The sequence below is a fragment of the Triturus cristatus genome, chromosome 10 (assembly GCF_964204655.1).
Source record: "Triturus cristatus chromosome 10, aTriCri1.1, whole genome shotgun sequence".
NCBI lineage: Eukaryota > Metazoa > Chordata > Amphibia > Caudata > Salamandridae > Triturus > Triturus cristatus.
This window is the reverse complement of record NC_140593.1, coordinates 423,537,626-423,556,532: the sequence shown is the minus strand read 5'-3', so window position 1 is coordinate 423,556,532 and position 18,907 is coordinate 423,537,626. Positions and strand designations below refer to the sequence as shown.

Below are 18,907 nucleotides of genomic sequence, written 5' to 3'. Positions count from 1 at the left end.
CTAAATGTATTGACAAGGGCAATATTATCAGGACTAACTGCAGCAGCAGCCGCCGATTGCACATGTCCAATGCATCTCCCAGAGTACCTCTCAACATCAATTGAAGAGAAACAGGGGAGGTCATATATTCAGTCAAGCAAAGGTGTGCTCATCAATATAAATGAGGGTGTTCCTGTTCAGTAAATTACATTTTGTAATATCAGAGTCATACAGTCACCAACTCATTCAGATACAACTGAAACAAGGGAAAAAAGGGAATTTGTGACAGTAACTATTGCGTTTGCCCTTACTTTTCACCCCAACCCTCCAACAAGCAACACTGCTCAGCTAGCTATTAGGTTAAATGTTTTGTGTCTGACTCTACTGGTCCCACCACTGAAAGGGACACCAAATGGGTGTGTGTACTATTTCTGAAATTCACATGTCTGGGGAGGACGTAGGAGCGTGTTTCACTGTGCTTTCCTTCACCTGTACATCATAGGTCAGTTGGGCATCGGGTGATGTGGAAACATAAGGCATGCTGGTGTATAAATCAACCATCCCACCTACGGGTTATAGGGTGCTTAGGTAGTCCCAAAGCATCTTCCCTATGCAGGGCAACACTCTCTGCCTGTCATCCAGGCAGGGAACGATTGCTTCCAGGATTTGAGGTGCGGGTAATCAGGGCATTTCCAGCAATGAGTGATCAGGCTTTTGGCCACCAGCAGACCTACATCAATAAACCAAGATGTGACCTTGTGTTTCTTGCTCCTTTGTATATAAGCCTAGCACGCATACCTACCATGTATTCAAAAGATCCCTATCAGTGCAATGCACCAGGTGGCTCAACACTCCCCTCCAGTAGCACTATAGATAGGGACATGCCAAAAGCATATGTACGATATCTGCATCTACCAGCGTGCAGGGGGGACAGGCAGCATCTGTGCGATTAAAGTACCTATTGATGTTGGCAGAGGTAAGGTAGGGCCTGTGTAGTATATATAGCTGAATCAATTTAAATTGAGTATTGTGTGGTTAGTGGGACCCTCAATAGAGAGGACCATTCCCTGTCCATGCAGGGTCGGTTGAGGTCTGCCTCCCACTGGCCACGAAGGGATGCAAGTGTTGGTGCCGTGTGTGAACATAACGACCAGCCAGCCAACGCTGGCCTGACCAAGGATATGAAGGTACAGTAAAGTGAGGTGTGTAGGGGGCTCACTAGTCATATCACCCCATTTGCGTCCCAGTGCCCATACCTGGGACGTGTGGAGGAGAAATTGTCTGGGGGGAAGGCCATCTTCTTCCAGCAGTGACTCATAAGACAGGAGTACTCTATCCCTATAGAGATCGCTTACCGACTGAATTCCCACAGCACTCCAGGCAGATAGTTCTTCCGTGGTCGTAATGTGTTGGCCACACAGTGTTCCCAACAGTGCCAAAGCTGGTGCACCGCCTGCCTTGTGAGATAAAGGCTACACCTAAAGCAGCGATGTCCTGCTAGCAGTAGCATGGGATTAGGTAGCAGTGACGGGGCACAGGGGTGAAATAGTTGGCAAATACTGTTTGGGTTCCAGGCCGGCTGTAGTGTGGCGGTGCCAGTTAAGTGCAAAGTGGCAAGCCAATGCGCAACCCATTAGAGTTGGGACACCAAATAGTATTGCTCAAAGTTGGGCACTGCTAGACCTTCTAGGTCCATCGGCTGATAAAGCTTGGTGAGTGCCACCCAGTTTCTGGAGGTATTCCATATGAGGTTTCTGATCACGGAACGGACAAAGGAGGTGCAGATGTATATGGGTAGGTTGACAAAATTGTACAGGAGACGAGGGAGCACAACCATCTTGAGCAAAGCCACTCTGCCTGTCAATGACAGGGGTAATGTCCTCTAAAAGGCCACCTGAGCATGCAGAAAGGTGACTGCATATGTCAGGTTCCAATCAAACAAGTCTTTAGGTGTATGATAGATTTGGATTCCCAGGTATATAAATGTATGTGGCTGCCATGTGAGGAGGATTGCAAATAGATTGATGTCTGGGTTAGGTGTTATCGGGGATAATGGGAAGAGGCAGGATTTGGCCCAGTTGACTTTCAGACTCAATAGATCAACAAATTGGTGGAGTGTGTGAAGGATCCCTTTAGAAATAGAAGTAACATCCCTAGATAAGTAAGTCATCCGCATAAAGGGAGACAGAGTGGATCCCATCACCGAGGAGTATGCCCTACACATCACCTTGCGTTGCAGGTGGGCTGCCAGATGTTCCACCGCCAGAGAAAAGAGCAATGGGGAGAGTGGGCATCCTTGACTATGACTGATGGCTGCGTATACAGTAGGCAAACTAACCTCAAGAATCTGTCCTCAAAACCTAACCGGGGATAATACTGCAAACAAGGGTCATTCCAAAGAGTCATAGGCCCTTTCCAAATCGAGGACAAAGTAGCCTGCAGAATGGCATGTAAGTGGGGCATAGTGCATAAAATGGGAAATTCGCTGTAGGTTAATCAAGGTTGTGCGAGCCGGAACAAACCCATTTTCTTCCAGGTTCACTAACATCCGAACCAATGGTCTTAGGTGGTCCACCAGGATTTTTGCCAGTATTTTATGGTCCGTGCTTAGTATTGCTAAGAACCTGTATGAACCCAGGGCCTCAGGGTCTTTATACGGTTTTGGCAAGGAGATGAGGAGTGCCTCCTGAAGCTAGGATGGAAGGCAGAAGGTTTCTAGGGCCTCCTCATATATAGTCATTGCAAGCAGGGTACCAAATGTTTTGCGTAGGCCTTGTAAAATTCCGCAGGCAATCCATCAACACCCAGGGCTCTGCCTGTCGCCAATGTACATATCGCCTCATGAATTCCAAAGAGTATTGTACTTAAAAAAATTATTTTGGTCATACAAATAGATAAAAAAAACTGGCAATGTACATTAGTAGCCTAATAAACAAGCATTTGCAATGCAATAGGTCTCGCATTTACGAGATTAAGACCTATTGGCATTGTAAATGACAATGCCTTTTGTTTATGTGTTGATTTAAAAAAAAAAAATAAAAGACATTTTCATTTGCAATGCCAATAGCTTAAACTCTTTCAAATGTGAGACCTATTGCATTGGAAAAGCTTGTTTTAAGAAAGGTGACAACCCTACTCCTGATGGGACAAGCCTTTAATTAGCAAAAGGACCCATTGACAGCGACGCTGGAACCTACTATGTTACCAGAATTATTTTATCAGAGGGTGATACTAATAAGGTCAAAAGGGGATGAACCCTTTCTAAGAAGTAAAACGGGTGACACCTTACAAATGCCTTGAGATGCAAGTTATGAAGAGGGAGGTTTTAATCTGTAACATGAATTGCTATGGAGTACATCGCACCCTATGAATTTTGTAAGGTCCTTTCATTTAGTCAAGCTACATCAGACAATCTGTCCATTATGAATAGAAATGGAACCTTAGAAGTAACGACTAAGTAAATTAGTAACGTGTCAGGGGAAGACAGAAAAGCAACTCGATCGCAGCATGAACAATATGGTCACTGCCTTTGTTGCTACTTTACCAAAACTGGAAATAACACAATAAAAATATTAATGCAGGTAATCAGCAAAGCCCTCTGTAGCTACAGCGATGTATAAGGGCAAATGAAAGTCCAGAGCATTTACGGTCCTGAGAGCACTATATCCCCAGCAATATGGAAGACATTGCATGAGGGCTCCTAATTCTAAAGTAGGTTGTAGCTTCCATTGTTACAGTAGGTGCAGTGGCGCAGGGCCTCAGAGGGCTACTGAACCATGATTATTGCTGTAGTTTATAATTCAGACTGAAACCCACTCGTTTCTTTGCACTAGGGTCCAAAATAGACTGGATACACCCCTGCTATATTATAGATTTACAATTTGTTTGACAACGAACACCTCCAGCGCTCTTCTTAATTTGCCAAGCGAAGCCCACCGAAATGAACATTTTAAAAATTGGCATTTACAAATCAATAAATTGTTTGTATCGGTCAATTTAAAGACAGATTGCTGCAACTGCCTTTCCCTGTAAAACACCTTTATCTACTCAATTCTTCTTCTTTTTAGGTCGAGCAGTCAAGACCTCTTATAACTTCTCTTGTGTGCTTAAAGCCATCTCCCTGCTTTTGATTTGTTTGTTTCACTGTCCTTTAAAAATCCTTTCTTGCTAGTGGTCAGTCTTGCATCTTAGTTCCTCCTTTTTCTCTTCAGTTCCTCCCATGCAGCAGCGACTAAGTACTGTCTCATTACGCTAAGGTTCCTTATCTGTTTTGTGCAGGACTACTTTGTTCTTGGTTTTCTGCTCTGTTACTGGTTGCCTGTGTTCAGCTTTGGTGCCATAGCTACTTATATTTTATTATAGCATTCTTCCCTCCTATCTTCTCTTTATGCCACAGTGTTAGTGCTGCCCCCTCACCGCCTCCCCCCTGCCTCCCACTCCTTTGTGTGTTTGTGTTCTCTAGCTTTTTTGCACTTTTCGATGTACACAATCAGTTGGGCTTTTTTGAGTATGATATTGAGTTGATTTAGGTTTCAATTTTAAGGGGGAATGGGCTTATTGACATTTCTTCATAAGAAGGAAGAGGCATTGCAGCCCCTCCCACTTCTCCTGGTGCTCCGATACATGAGACAGACTCCTGCTCTCTGGGGAGAGATGGTAGGAAGTGGAGGGAGCGGCACTTCCTGAGAGCACACAGCTAAGCGGTGCCCTGACTCTTGGCTAAGGCTGATGGCACATAGTTCTCCCCGGCTATAATTGCGTCCCTCCTGCCTGCTTGATGAGCCATGTACCCACCCAGGGCAGGCCCAGCCTCCTCTAGGAGGCACCTCCCACTCTCTAACCCCATTCCCCTCCCCTCTTCCTCCCCCTGCCTTGGTCCTGATATCGTTCTTCTAAAAGCGGCAAAAGCAGGTATTTTCTTTGCTACAGGGAGCAGCATCTACTATAAGTACAGCTTCAAAAAATAATATAGTGACTCTGCCACCATATTGTCCTTTGGAGCCCTGGGAGTAACCACTGTAAAGAACGAGGGGTGGGCAGGGCTTACAAGGGGTGCGCAAAACACAATCGAGTCTCTACTGTATGATAACCCACGCACCGCCCAGGGCAGGCCCATCCTTTGAACAGGCACTTCCCACTCTCTAAACCCCATCCGCCTCCCCCTGCCTTGGTCCTGACGTTGCTCCTATGCAATAATGGTAAAGTGCTGTGATGCGGAAACAAACAAAGCTTGTAATTTGAGGAATTGTTAAACTGAACTTGAATTCCATAGAGTGCATACACAGCTGAAAAATGTAATGAAAAAGACAACTGTAGTAAAGTTATGGTTTCCGTTCACTAGCTAGTCACGCCTGCCACCTAGTGGAAATTATCAGTTTTCCTTTGAAAAACAAATGACCGAGAAACAGCCTGAGGCATCATGCAGAGCTTTCTGCAGGATACGTGCAGGTTTCCAGTGTTTGTGTGCTGCTTGGCAGTGAGCAGAAGAAATCAGGCACGCAACGGCCATTGAAATTTTTTCTTAGCCCCACCCGAAATTTGGATCTAGTTGTGCCTCTGGAAGAAATCAATACTGTTGATAGAGGACTCAGACCAGCCACCAATCCATTACCTCACCTGACTGCAGCCTCTATCCAGTATCAATATTTTTCAAGTCTTGTCGTTTTGAGTGGCGACGAATTGCTTAAACTATGAATCTCTACTTTTATGATTTGCAGATATTATTTTTAATGCTCAGTTTCAAAGCACCGGTGATATATTGGGCAGGTGTGACTATTAACAATGTGAACATTTTGGGGCCAATACCGATTTTGGCCGCAAAACGAACCGACCGACACGGACCCGGACCGAATACCGACCGACACGGACCAGCGCTGTACGACCCGTGCAGTACGAGTGAATTACAACCGACATGTACGGAATACAAGCCGTACGACCGAGCCGTAGGGAAAATAGTCATCCGGCGGGAAAACCGACGCGATTTTCACAGACCGACACGAACACAGAATGAACCCGACCGACCCGTACCCGCAATATCCGATCTGCGCAGTACGATGCAATGCATGTAAAACCAGACCGACTCGCACGGAGACCAAGCCGCACGACCGACACACACAGTCAACCGGGCCCACAAGCAATGGAGACCTTCGCGACTGACGCGTATGAAACACAGAAGATAGACAGCGTGAACGAGGCGGAGAAGCCCGCATGAGACAACAGCAGTGTTCGTTTCCATCAGATGAACGTCTCCTTCATGCCTACAAAACCCAAAGGAAAAAAGACAAAAAAAGGAGCAAACAAGCAATGACAAAGCCAATAAAAATCAAATAAAAAACAATGGGACTACAATCACTACCATCATCCCTTGCAAACAGGAGACACAGCCAGCAGCAAACACCATTACACAACAACCACAGACACACTCACAACTCACACCACACAACCCACACACCATCAGCACCTCATCCAAAAGCACACACACATACAGCCAGCAAAACCAACACCAACCCACCCTCACTTGCACCCTCATACACACATCCCTCACCACCACCACCCACTACCGTGCCCCCAAAGAAGAATCCACAGTTCACAGATAGTGAGTTAGAAGTGCTGGTAGACAAGATCATCAGAGTAGAGCCACATGTTTGGTACATTGGTCCAAAGGACCCCCATGTCACAGAAAACAAAGATGTGGGCGAGGATTGTGGACAAGGTGAACGTTCAAGCACCAGCAAGGCGCACAAAGGACGATATCCAGAACAGGTGGTATGACGTGCACAGGAGGGTCAAGAAACTCATTGAGATCACGCCCTGAGTCTGTGCACCGGCTGTGGCCCTCCTGCCGAACCAGTCTACTTCAGGACCTGGGAGGAGAGGGTGCAGGACATCCTACCACCAGAGAGCATCCATGGCTTAACAGACATACCAGAGCCTGGTGAGTACACAAACACCATACCCAAGATTGTGTGGCAAGGGGACAGTGAAACCATGCACCGCAAGCAAAGCTACAGTAACCAATAGATAATCATACCAAGATGTGTATGCCAGTCAGACAAACACAATACCTGCCATCTCATAGTGACTTGGAACTGTGTCATGACATGCACCAACCTACAAAAAAATAGAGCAAGCCAGTGGCACAAAGCTAAATAGACACTGCCAGACAGTTTGCCACCACAAACACACTACCTCACAGTGCAGCTGACTGACAGGAAGGAATAGTGGGGCCTGTAGTCACAGATAATGCTCCCCCTCCTGATTGGCCCATCAAGAACTCTCTGAAACATGCCCACATCACAGGGAGTGGAAAATGACTGACAAGACGGCTGACACTGGGTCCTGCTGTGGGGAGCACAAGGCCCTGCTAGGGTTGTGTGCAAATCAGAAGCAGGACACCACTGACTGACATCCTGAAAGATAACTTGCACGCCCTACAATGGAAGCACGTTTCATGATGGGAAGGAGGACTGACAGCCCTGACCATACTTATCAGCATGTGGAGACACACCCCCCTCAACACAAACTCCACACAACTCACCGGGTAGAATGCATTGACACACACCTCATTGAAATATCAGCAAAAGATAACCCGTACTGGGTGCTGCTCTGTGAGGCACAGGGGCTCTCTTTGGACTTGTAGTCCAACAAACACCAGGATTTCACAGTCAGCCATCTTGCCATTGCTGTCACACTCCCTCACACAGAAGCAGAGTCAAGAGGAAGGAAGTATGTGCATGCTGGGAAGGGGGTGTAGCCAAGAGTATGATGGGAGTCGCAGTCACAGACAATCTACACCCACCCACATGGCCTAGCAAGCTCACACTGAACCATACTCGCCCCACAGGGAGTGGGAAGGGACTGACAAGATGTCTGACACTGGGCTCTGTTGTGGGGAGCACAAGGCAATGCTGGGAAATGGGCACCAACAAACACCAGGACTTCACAGTCAGCCATCTTGCCATTGCTGTCACACCCCCTCACTGGGAAGCAGAGTCAAGAGGAAGGAAGTATGGGCGTGCTGGGAAGGGGGTGCAGCCAAGAGTATGATGGGAGTCGCCGTCACAGACAATCTACACCCACCCACATGGGCCAGCAAGTTCTAACTGAACCATACTTGCGCCACAGGGAGTGGGAAGGTACTGACAAGATGTCTGACACTGGGCTCTGTTGTGGGGAGCACAAGGCCATGCTGGGAAATGGCCAACAACAATATCAAACTCTGTCCGTGACAAGCTGGGAAAAAGCAGTGTACAGGCAGGCATCTGTTCGAAAAGTAGAAAATGTCATGTTTGTGAACCATCGATGCATGTAGAAACATAACTCACATTGTGTGTCTCTTCCAAACACAGGTGGTGCTGGGCACCCAGCAACAAATGATGAGGATTCCCAGTCCCAGACTCTGGCGGACACTGAGCTCTCTGGTCTGACTTCGGATGACGACTTCCAACCTGGCCCCTCCGGTGTGAGCCATCATGCAGCACCAGCAGCATCAACATCTGCACCCCCTGTACCCACGCCTCCAGCATCTGGACACCGACAGGGCACCCCCGCCAACACAGACAGACCAAGGCCAATGAACACCCACAGCACAGGGACACAGGACCCCCCCGGAAGCTACAGCAAACACCACCAGCAAGGGGTCCTAGTGTCACCTGTGCGTCCCGCCGCTGGTCCTGCCTGTGTGGATAAGGGTGCTGGGAGAGGTGGGAGGCAGAGGGCGTGCCTTGCAGAGGGGTCTGGACTGCATGATGACCCCCACCTGGCACGCATCATAGATGCGTACCAGGATAGCACCGGAGGATTTGTCCAGGTTGTGGGGATCCTCAAGGACATGCAACAGGAGCAGGTCGCCTACCATGCCCGCATGGAGGCCAAGTGGGATGCCCTTACTGTGGTGCATCGGGACATACTCCAATGCCTCCGCCAGATCAACACAAACCTGTCCACACCTCCCTGTGTAGCCACAACATCTGTCGCAACACCATCTGCCAGCGCCACAGGGAGGTAGGAGGACACTGGCAGAGAGTCCCCTGTTCCGCAGAGGCCTGCACCTGAGGATCCCCCCTCGGAAGAAGAGGGGTCGTCCGAAGAAGGACATGTGAGAGGCAGATGTCCCAGCACATCCCCCAGGGCCTCTAAACCTGTTCTGGACAGTGTTCTTTGTGCGCAACAATCGCACACAACTCACCCACATATCATGGAGGGTTCATGTTGGGCCAATGTAGCAGATGACTGTGGACTTTACTCTGGGCATTTCATCTACCAGCAATTCCAACTCTAATGTGAACTTTGGATTCCAATACCAATGTACAGCACCCACTAGCCTGTGCACAAAATAAACTCACCACTACACCATAATTGCCTCTGTTGTGATTCCAACTTGTCATGTTCAGGGAGATGTCGATCTGCTACACAACACGGTGCATGCCAAATACTGCAACAATGTGACCAACGTAAGGGGAGTCATGGTGATGTGACACATGTGAGGGAGACACACCACTATGGTACCACAACACATACTCACCATGGCCATGTTACTCATCCCACACAATGATGTTGACCTGAAACACCACGGCATGCACAGACACAACACCAACCCCAGTCAGTGGTAACAAGTCCACAGTTATTCCACAATAGTTGCACAGTAATTCTACGTAACAGTGGACACTAAGGGTGGGCGGAATTTGTGAAAGTGCCTTACGCAAAATATCCCGAAACAGCAAAAAATCTCCGCGATCACGCAAAATTTCGCGTGATCACGGAGATTTTTGTGTGCTGATTAATGCGTTACTGAATTTGACCTTCAACTCGGGCACCTGCTTTAGTTATAGTCAAGTCACAAAAAAAGTCTTTATTTCGAATATTTCATCTTAAAAGACATATTATTATTTCACAAGACAATTAAAATTGGAGTAAGATTGTTGACATTATATATAAAAAGACCATTTAATAAATAACAAGTTAAAAAACAATGATAAAAAGATATTAAACATTTCAATTTACATCGACTTGAGGTTAATTTTAACATACTCCACGATAATAAGGGTGATACTAAGCTACAATATATAAGACCAGTGGAGAAATTTCATCTATTCCGTAAAAGCCACGCCCAGCTAATATATTTGGCTAAGCCAATAACCACAAGAGAAGATGTGTCTGTCTTTAAAATCCTTCTAGCGGCCTGGGCTGATCTGACACCAAGTTCACGACACACAGGTCGCAACTAAACTCTTCTAGGTTGATGGTATACTGGACATACAAATAAAAAATGATCAACTGTTTCAACCAAATTTTTACAGGTTGGGCATTTATCAGTGCCATTTGAAGTCCAACTTGAAGTAAAGGAACATAGTGGAAGGGTCCCAATTCTAAATTGGTGATATAGTTTCCAATCCTGCTTTTTGGTTATCACATCCCAATATGCTTCAAGAGAGGGTAGAGCCTGAGAGCCCCCCATGTCCTTTACCTCACTCAGCGTCTTAGCATAAAGTGATAGCTCTGTGGTAGTCCAAAGGCGTCGCCAAAACGCCAGATGCCTATACCGGACCATATCCTCTATAGGTTGGCAACCCAGATCGAATAGCAGGGGGATACGTGGAGTAGATAGGGGTAGCCCTGTTAATGACCTCAAAAAGTTATTTTGGGCCACCCTCAAGGAGTCCAGATTACTGAACCCCCATAACTCGACACCATACATGACTGCAGGAAGGATTTTAGACCCATAGATTTGTATCAATGGTGCTATAGGTTTTGTGCAGGATTGCCTATGTTCCTTTAATAAGGCACCACCTAATTGTGAGTGCTTAAGACTAAGCAGTTCTGTCTGAGGCCTCCAACTTAGGTTGTCACTAAAAGTGACCCCCAAATATGTAAATGTGGGAGTCTGTTCCAGCCTTACACCACCCATATCAACCCTGGCTTTAACGGGGCGTGGACCACGGAGGACCATGAATTTAGTCTTACCCACATTAACCTCAAGCTCATGTTCGCGGAAGAATAACTCAAACCTAGATAGAGCCAGTTGGAGCCCCTGTCGGGTTTTGGAAATAAGGAGCATGTCATCTGCGAACATGAGCAAGGGGACTTTCATTCCTGCCAACGAGGGTGCATCAGTCGGAAAGTCAGAGAAATAACTGGTTACACCATTAATAAACAAGGAAAACAATGTAGGGGCCAGAACGCATCCTTGTCTGACCCCTTTGGACACTACAAATCTCGCAGTTACTTCCCCTGGTTTACCCCATCTAACCTGGGCATATGTGTGAGCGTGCAGCTTAACTAAGAGCCGCAAAAATTCGGCCGGCATACCCATCTCCCGGAGGACCTTCCACAGTTTATGTCTTGGCACCATATCAAATGCAGACCTTACGTCCACAAATGCTGCAAAGAGCATGCCCCCCCCTAGGTAGACTTCCTTCCAGTATAATAGTGTAAACCTAAAGGCTTGATCTATGGTTCCGACATGTGTCCGGAATCCTGCCTGAAATGGCGTCAAGATTTCATTATCGGATATCCAACTAGTGATACGGCCCAGCAACAACCGTGCAGTAATTTTTTGGGCCGCATCTATGAGGCTGATCGGGCGATAGTTGGCAGGGGCAGAGCGATCGCCCTTCTTATAGATTGGCAAAATCTCTGCCCCAAACCAAGAATCCGGAACCGACGCTCCACTAGCCAGGGCATTTGCCAAGGTTTTTAAATAGGGTACCCATAAATCCTGATCCTGTTTAAATAAATCAGCAGGAATACAGTCAGGACCTGGGGCTTTGCCATTCGGGAGAGATTTCAAAATTAACATCACCTCACTACCGGTGAACTCTAATACTCCTGCATCACTGTGAAGCAGCGAGGCATTTAGGGAGGTTTCAGTGGACTTAAACTGATTTTCAAAATAACTAACCCACTGGGCAGGTGCAACATGGTTGGCCGGTATCATTGCCTGCGGGTTCCTACCCCATTTTAGGAGATGCCAAAAATGGCCCATATTTCTGCCCTCACAAGCCTCATATAGCTCACGCCAGCGAGATTCGTCCCAGTTTAACTTTGCTGACCTTTGAGCAGATTTGTATGCAGCTCTACAACTCCTGATCTTTATCGGGTCCCTTAACTTAATTGCTAGGATTAATGCTTTACGTGACTCTCTACAACCTGCATCAAACCACAAATTTTCCCTCCGACGAGTGGATTTAACAGTGGCTGGGACATTTTTGATGAAGAAGTTTTTAAGGGCTGTAAATAATTCACTATGAATGACCGGAATGGAATTAATGATCTCTTCCTTGGGGTCACAGCTGGTCAGCTTAAACATAGCAACATTAACCAATTCCCTAATAGCAGCCCGAGCAGAGGGATCAGGGGCAATCTTAGGCCAACGGACCCTTCTCATATCATTCGACAGGGTAGCTTGCGCCTGCAGAGAGCATACATCATCATTACAACATCCTGAAAAACTACTATCGGATAAGGTCAGCATCAAAGGGTTATGATCACTCTCTAACCTATCCGTCACCACCATGTCAATGACATCTGCCCACAGCTCACAATTAACCAGAATGTAGTCAATTCTGCTCCTACTTCTGCCATTATCAAAGGTTAACTTTCCTACCCTATCCGAAGTTGTTCTTCCATTTGCAGCCCGCAGCCCCAATTCCAAACAAAGCCCCTTCAGAAAAAGTGCTACTTGTGTCCATTTGCTAATAGGGTTTAATTCTAATTGGGGAATACCCCACACAGAGTCCTCAGCCTCGGAAAGATGCCCATCATCGGACCCCAGTGGTTCAAAACAGGTATTAAATTCACCTGCCACCACCCTGTGACCAACACTAAATGTATTACGGAGTAATTGGTCCAATACAAAAGCAGAGGGGGGACATTTACCACCGGGAACTCCCCTAAGGTAGATGTTAAATATATAAATATTAAGTCCCTTAGTAGAAGAAACATGTATGGCCAATATGTCGGGACTGTCCGTCGGGACTTCCCTAACTTCAATACCCTCGCATTGACGTACCCAAATTGACAGACCACCCACCGGTCTGCCTCTGATACCCCTAATAGCTGGTTTATAATAGTTTAAATACCCTACACGATAAATCGGGTCCACTGCCCATGTTTCCTGGAAACACCAAATATCAACCTGGTCTACAAACTCCACCCTATCAGGTGAGGCCAGTTTAGAGTGGAGACCGGCTATGTTCCAGGAAGAAAATGATAGGCTGTTACTAACTTTTGGCGGGTTTGTTAACTGTGTCTCCATAGTAGGGTCAATGATAGAACAAACGGGAAGTAAGCTTGTAGGTACAGGGGTAACAGATGGAGCAAGTTCAATAACTTGTGCCGAGGGTTGCAAGAGGGCAGGTTACTCCCGACAGGCACACAATAAGCTCCCATTTGAAACAGGCCAGGACATCACAGAGCTATCCCCCTGTCAATCGATGTCCTCCAGAGTGGAAAGAGCAGCGAAACGATTTTTTAACCTAATTGGTTGGGAACCAGGTTGAGGGACACAATGGGGGGCACGTTGCAGCATATGGGTCGTTGCCCCTAAAGGCCTATAAAAATAACCTAAGGGCAGAGTCAAAATCTCATCTTGGGAGGAAGCGTGGTATGTTGCCTGCTCCAAGATGCGTTCTACCAATAGGGGGGACCTAAAGCTTAATACGACACAATCACCTCTCAGGGCCTTTTGGTCATGGCCAACCCAGGACACCCGCCTGACCATTTTAAATTCATCAAATAATGGTTGAGTCGCCCCAAACTTTCTGCCTAGGAAATACAAAGCTTTGTTTTTTAAATTGGACCAGTGCTCACTAGACCCCTCCGCCAGTTGGGGAACATTAGCTAAAATGATTGTATAGGGGGTGGCTTCTGGGGGGAGGTGAAGGCTCCTTAAAACTTCCGATGCCACTGAGTTAAGTGACACAGGCCTTATCAATTCCTCGGTAGGCTGGAGATCGATCAGTGAATTTCTTGCTACATTATAGGCAGACGGAGGTCTAGTAGATGGGGCCCTAGGTGCTAATGAGACCAGAGGGTTACTTGTGTGGGTTCCTGTAGTGTTTTGACCAATAGTAGTCCTTGCACTAGTTCTGCTAACCACTTCCTCATTATTCTGTGCAGGTGTTATTACAGCTAGAGACTGAAGTTTCGTCAAATTAACTTCAATATGATTAAGTCTAGTTACCACAGTATCGAGTTTAGCCAGAACAGGTTGAATGAGTATCGCTAGTTGGTCCCTCAATATGGAGCTTAAGCTATCAAGACTCTGCCGGCCTAAACATTGCATATTGTTTGTGCATAAAGGGGCAGTGGATGGAGTTGGGGACTGCACGCCCAAGGGGCCAGTGACAACTCGGGGGATGGGGGTTTGTTTTGAACCCTGCTTTTCCTCTTTTTGCATGGAGGTTCTCTGACTTTAGGACCTGCTGTTCTATTATTCGCACGAGTACATACCATTTCTGGAATAGATGGGGGGCTAGAGGGGAGAGGTGGGTCAATGTGACCAGAGCATGAGGACGCATTTGCTAAACCCCCCAATGTGCATGGGTCCGGGCGTGTTTCCAATAGGTTGTCATTAACAACTATAGGGAGAGCACGAGGCAAAGCTGTAGAGGGATCCAATGACAGCCTACGTTCCACAGCTAAGATTTTATCAGTTATTTCTAATTCAACCCTTGTGAGATAATCATCAAGTGTGCCCGCTATCCTTCCCTCAGCCTTCCTTTTACTCATGTTAGGAGATAAATACACAACAAGCAGCCCACCAAAAAAAAACCACAGACTAGTACCAAGGACTACAATAGGTCCCTAGCACGATCGCTTACTAAACAATAAACCCAGAAACCAAGAGGGTAGGCCCAGCCCAGCCACTAACAGCCACTGACGGGCAAGGACGGGCCCGCCCTTGGCCCGGGCGCTGCCCGCGCGCGTCCCGCGCTGCGGAGGCACCCGGCGGCTTTAGTAAGGCTCCGGCGCACTCAGGTGACGTCAGGCGCTGCGCCGGTGTCAGGGGATGCCGGGAAATGGAGTTCAGAACAGCCGTTCCCCTCACGGCGACGGAGAAAGATGCAGGGAGCAGGGTTCCCCCACTAACAAAGCCGTTCCCCTCACGGCAGGTAAGTGAGATCTCAATGTCACACACCACTCAACTCTTTAGGCGCGTCCCGCGCTGCGGAGGCACCTGGTGGCTTTAGTAAGGCTCCGGCGCGCTCAGGTGACGTCAGGCGCTGTGACGGTGTCAGGGGATGCCGGGAAATGGAGTTCAGAACAGCCGTTCCCCTCACGGCGACGGAGAAAGATGCAGGGAGCAGGATTCCCCCACTAGCAAAGCTGTTCCCCTCACGGCAGGTAAGTGGGATCTCAATGTCACACACCACTCAACTCTTTAGGAGCGTCCCGCGCTGCGGAGGCACCCGGCGGCTTTAGTAAGGCTCCGGCGAGCTCAGGTGACGTCAGGCGCTGCGCCGGTGTCAGGGGATGCCGGGAAATGGAGTTCAGAACAGCCGTTCCCCTCACGGCGACGGAGAAAGATGCAGGGAGCAGGATTCCCCCACTAGCAAAGCCGTTCCCCTCACGGCAGGTAAGTGGGATCTCAATGTCACACACCGCTCAACTCTTTAGGCGCGTCCCGCGCTGCGGAGGCACCCGGCGGCTTTAGTAAGGCTCCGGCGCGCTCAGGTGACGTCAGGCGCTGCGCCGGTGTCAGGGGATGCCGGGAAATGGAGTTCAGAACAGCCGTTCCCCTCACGGCGACGGAGAAAGATGCAGGGAGCAGGATTCCCCCACTTGCAAAGCCGTTCCCCTCACGGCAGGTAAGTGGGATCTCAATGTCACACACCACTCAACTCTTTAGGAGCGTCCCGCGCTGCGGAGGCACCCGGCGGCTTTAGTAAGGTTCCGGCGCGCTCAGGTGACGTCAGGCGCTGCGCCGGTGCCAGGGGATACCGGGAAATGGAGTTCAGAACAGCCGTTCCCCTCACGGCGATGGAGAAAGATGCAAGGAGCAGGATTCCCCCACTAACAAAGCCGTTCCCCTCACGGCAGGTAAGTGGGATCTCAATGTCACACACCACTCAACTCTTTAGGCGCGTCCCGCGCTGCGGAGGTACCCGGCGGCTTTAGTAAGGCTCCGGTGCGCTCAGGTGACGTCAGGCGCTGCGCCGGTGTCAGGGGATGCCGGGAAATGGAGTTCAGAACAGCCGTTCCCCTCACGGCGACGGAGAAAGATGCAGGGAGCAGGATTCCCCCACTAGCAAAGCCGTTCCCCTCACGGCAGGTAAGTGGGATCTCAATGTCACACACCACTCAACTCTTTAGGCGCTTTATTTATATCTATAAGACTTACAGATATAAATAAAGCAGGTGCCCGAGTTGAAGGTCAAATACTATAAGTACTTCCTGTTGGGGTTTAATTTTTGTGACAGGAGCATCGTGCCAGAATGAATCCTGCCCTGAAGATGCCACCGTTTTGTGCAATACCTCTACTCACAGCTTAGTCGCAAGTTTAGGGTGTCTGTGGAAGTATTAAATTAAGAACTTCCTGAGAAGACACTCAATTTACTAATCACGGACACATGTTCAATGAAAAGCAGGGAAAGTAAACATTTCTCATATAAACTGCATACCCCAAAATATGTTCGGAAAACGCCTTACCATGCTCCCTATTATGTAACTTCTAGAACACTAGTTATTGTATTGTATAAGCTGAAGAAGGAGCTGCCTGTGGCTCCCTACATGCTACTGTAGAGCCGGAAAGCTCTGCCCCCCACAGTCTTTGCTGTCCAGGGACGGACTGCGGTGGTATGTGGACTCGTCAGTGCTGGAGCGGCGCATGGTTGCGGCAGTGGGGGCAACACCGGCACTTCCCCCTCACCCCCTACTGTCTTCACTCAGCGTCGTGACATCGAACATCACTGGGGAGTCAATCCACACAGTTACTCTTAGGTCAGCGCGGCGGGTTAGTGCACCTGCAGAAGAAATCCTTGTGCAACCTAAAGTTCAACAGCCTTTCATCCTCCCGCGGTGGATAAAATGAATCCCACAGAGTGGGATGATAGGAACATGTTGTTACAGCGCCTTGGTGCGGGCTTCTTTGCAGCTGCAAACGCAACCAGTTATTGCTATCTATCCACCGCGTGCTGCTGCTTAAGGGGGTCAGCGGAGACCCCGGCCCCAAGAGCCCAGCAGGGATGTGAGAAGGAGTAGCCGTGCCCCTCTGCAGGGTTCTTCTCCTCATTTTCCTCTCCTCCAAAGCAGGATGGGATCACCTGCCACCTGCCCTCCCTGCTCGATGCCCTTCGCTTGGGTCCTCATTGTTGGACACCCCGGATGCTGCGGCGGGGGGTCCCTGCTCCCACGGTCTCCTCTTCCCTCCAGTCACAGGTCTCTCCTGTGGTACATGCATGCATCCGATGGGATGGAGAGCTGGTGCATGTCATTACTGCCTGCTCAACACTCTCCCAGCTCGCGCTCCCCTCCCCGCCCCCACATCCAATCACACGCTTCCTGCTGCAGCATCATCCCCTCCCCTCCGCTGCCGGACCCACGCACTCTTCTCTGCTTCTCCGGAGACAGGCAACTCTAGTCTCTAGCCAAGCTCAGCCCATGTGGTACCCGGCGCAGCCGAGAATGGGTTGGAGGGATGAAGGACACTGCAGTCCCGGCCTGCCCTTGCACCAGCACCCCTCCCCCTTCCACTGGAGGTTACCCTGGCGGGTTCGCCCTGCCCACACCGTGCTTGCATCAGCACCATGTGTGCAGGGGGACACACTCGCGAGCACCCTGCCTGCCTGCTCCCGCTGTGCACACGGAGACGCTCTTCTTTGCACCGTGAGGTGTGCATACTATGTATGCATTCTGCGCCTCGAAGCCTTTCACTGTATGCAGAAGTGACACCTAGACTCACTTCTCTAAATGTTTTGAGTACACCCGTCTGTCTCAAGCGTTTCACTGTACAGAAATGGAAACGTACACATTTCAAGGGGTTACATATCCATCCTTGTGTCACAACGTCTTGTAATTTGTAAATAGTGCGCTGCAGGCTAATGTCTCTATATGTTACAGATGAACCTTAAGTCTCACAACATTTCTCACGGTGAACAGTAACACCCACACTTTAATTTATTTCATAGGTTTTCCTCGTACCTTTCTTTCCATTTCACTGTATACAGAGACACACCTACAAGCCGGTGCATGTCTCTGTGCTACAGATGTAACCAGTGTACAGAGACAGAGTCATGCATTTGACCCTGGTCTGGCAGGCCGCTCCCCATACCGCGCAGCTCCCTCTGACTTCGCCGGCTCCCCGTGCCTGCTGCTGCTGAGTGCTTGTGTGTTCGAGGCCCCCCTGGGCTGCTGTCTTCACTTCTGGTACCTGCTCTGACTGTGTGGTATAACTGTACCTGTATTTGGTATAACTGTACTTGCATTATTGTCTGCCTTGCTATTGTATTGTTTTGTCCATTCACTACCCTTCTCCTCTGACCCGCTTTTTGCCATCCCTTCTCCCACCGCTGCCTCCCCTTCTGCCCTGCCCCCTTGCCTTCTGTTCACTCGCCTTTCCCGCCACTGCCTCCCCTGCGACCCCGCTCCCATTCGCTCCTCCAACCCTCCTCCCAGCCGCTCCTCCCTCCCACCTCCCTACTTATGGTGGCCACTGCACGGCCGCGCCACTGGCGCGCCGGAGGCGCACCAGAGGCAAGCCCGTCTGTGCCTGTCTGCACCTGGACCGTGCCCAGCGCCAGAACCCCTGGCCCCCGCGAATGACACGACGCCAGACTCCGATACGATGCCAGCACCCTCCACGCACTCAACACCGGCCGAGACCGCAGCTGCTTCCAGGCCACTCCGAAATGCACCCACGGACCTTTCTCCTGCTGCAACTGCAGCTTCATCTGTGACAGAGCCACCAAACCACCAAGGACGGGACCCA

The 18,907-nt window shown here is 49.1% G+C and overlaps 1 pseudogene; it reads right to left on the bottom strand.

Annotated features, from left to right (window-relative positions):
• LOC146789558 (mitochondrial import inner membrane translocase subunit Tim29 pseudogene) overlaps positions 1 to 18,474 on the bottom strand; it is a 117,788-nt pseudogene extending 99,314 nt beyond the window's left edge.
• Between the last annotated feature and the right edge of the window lie 433 nt (positions 18,475 to 18,907).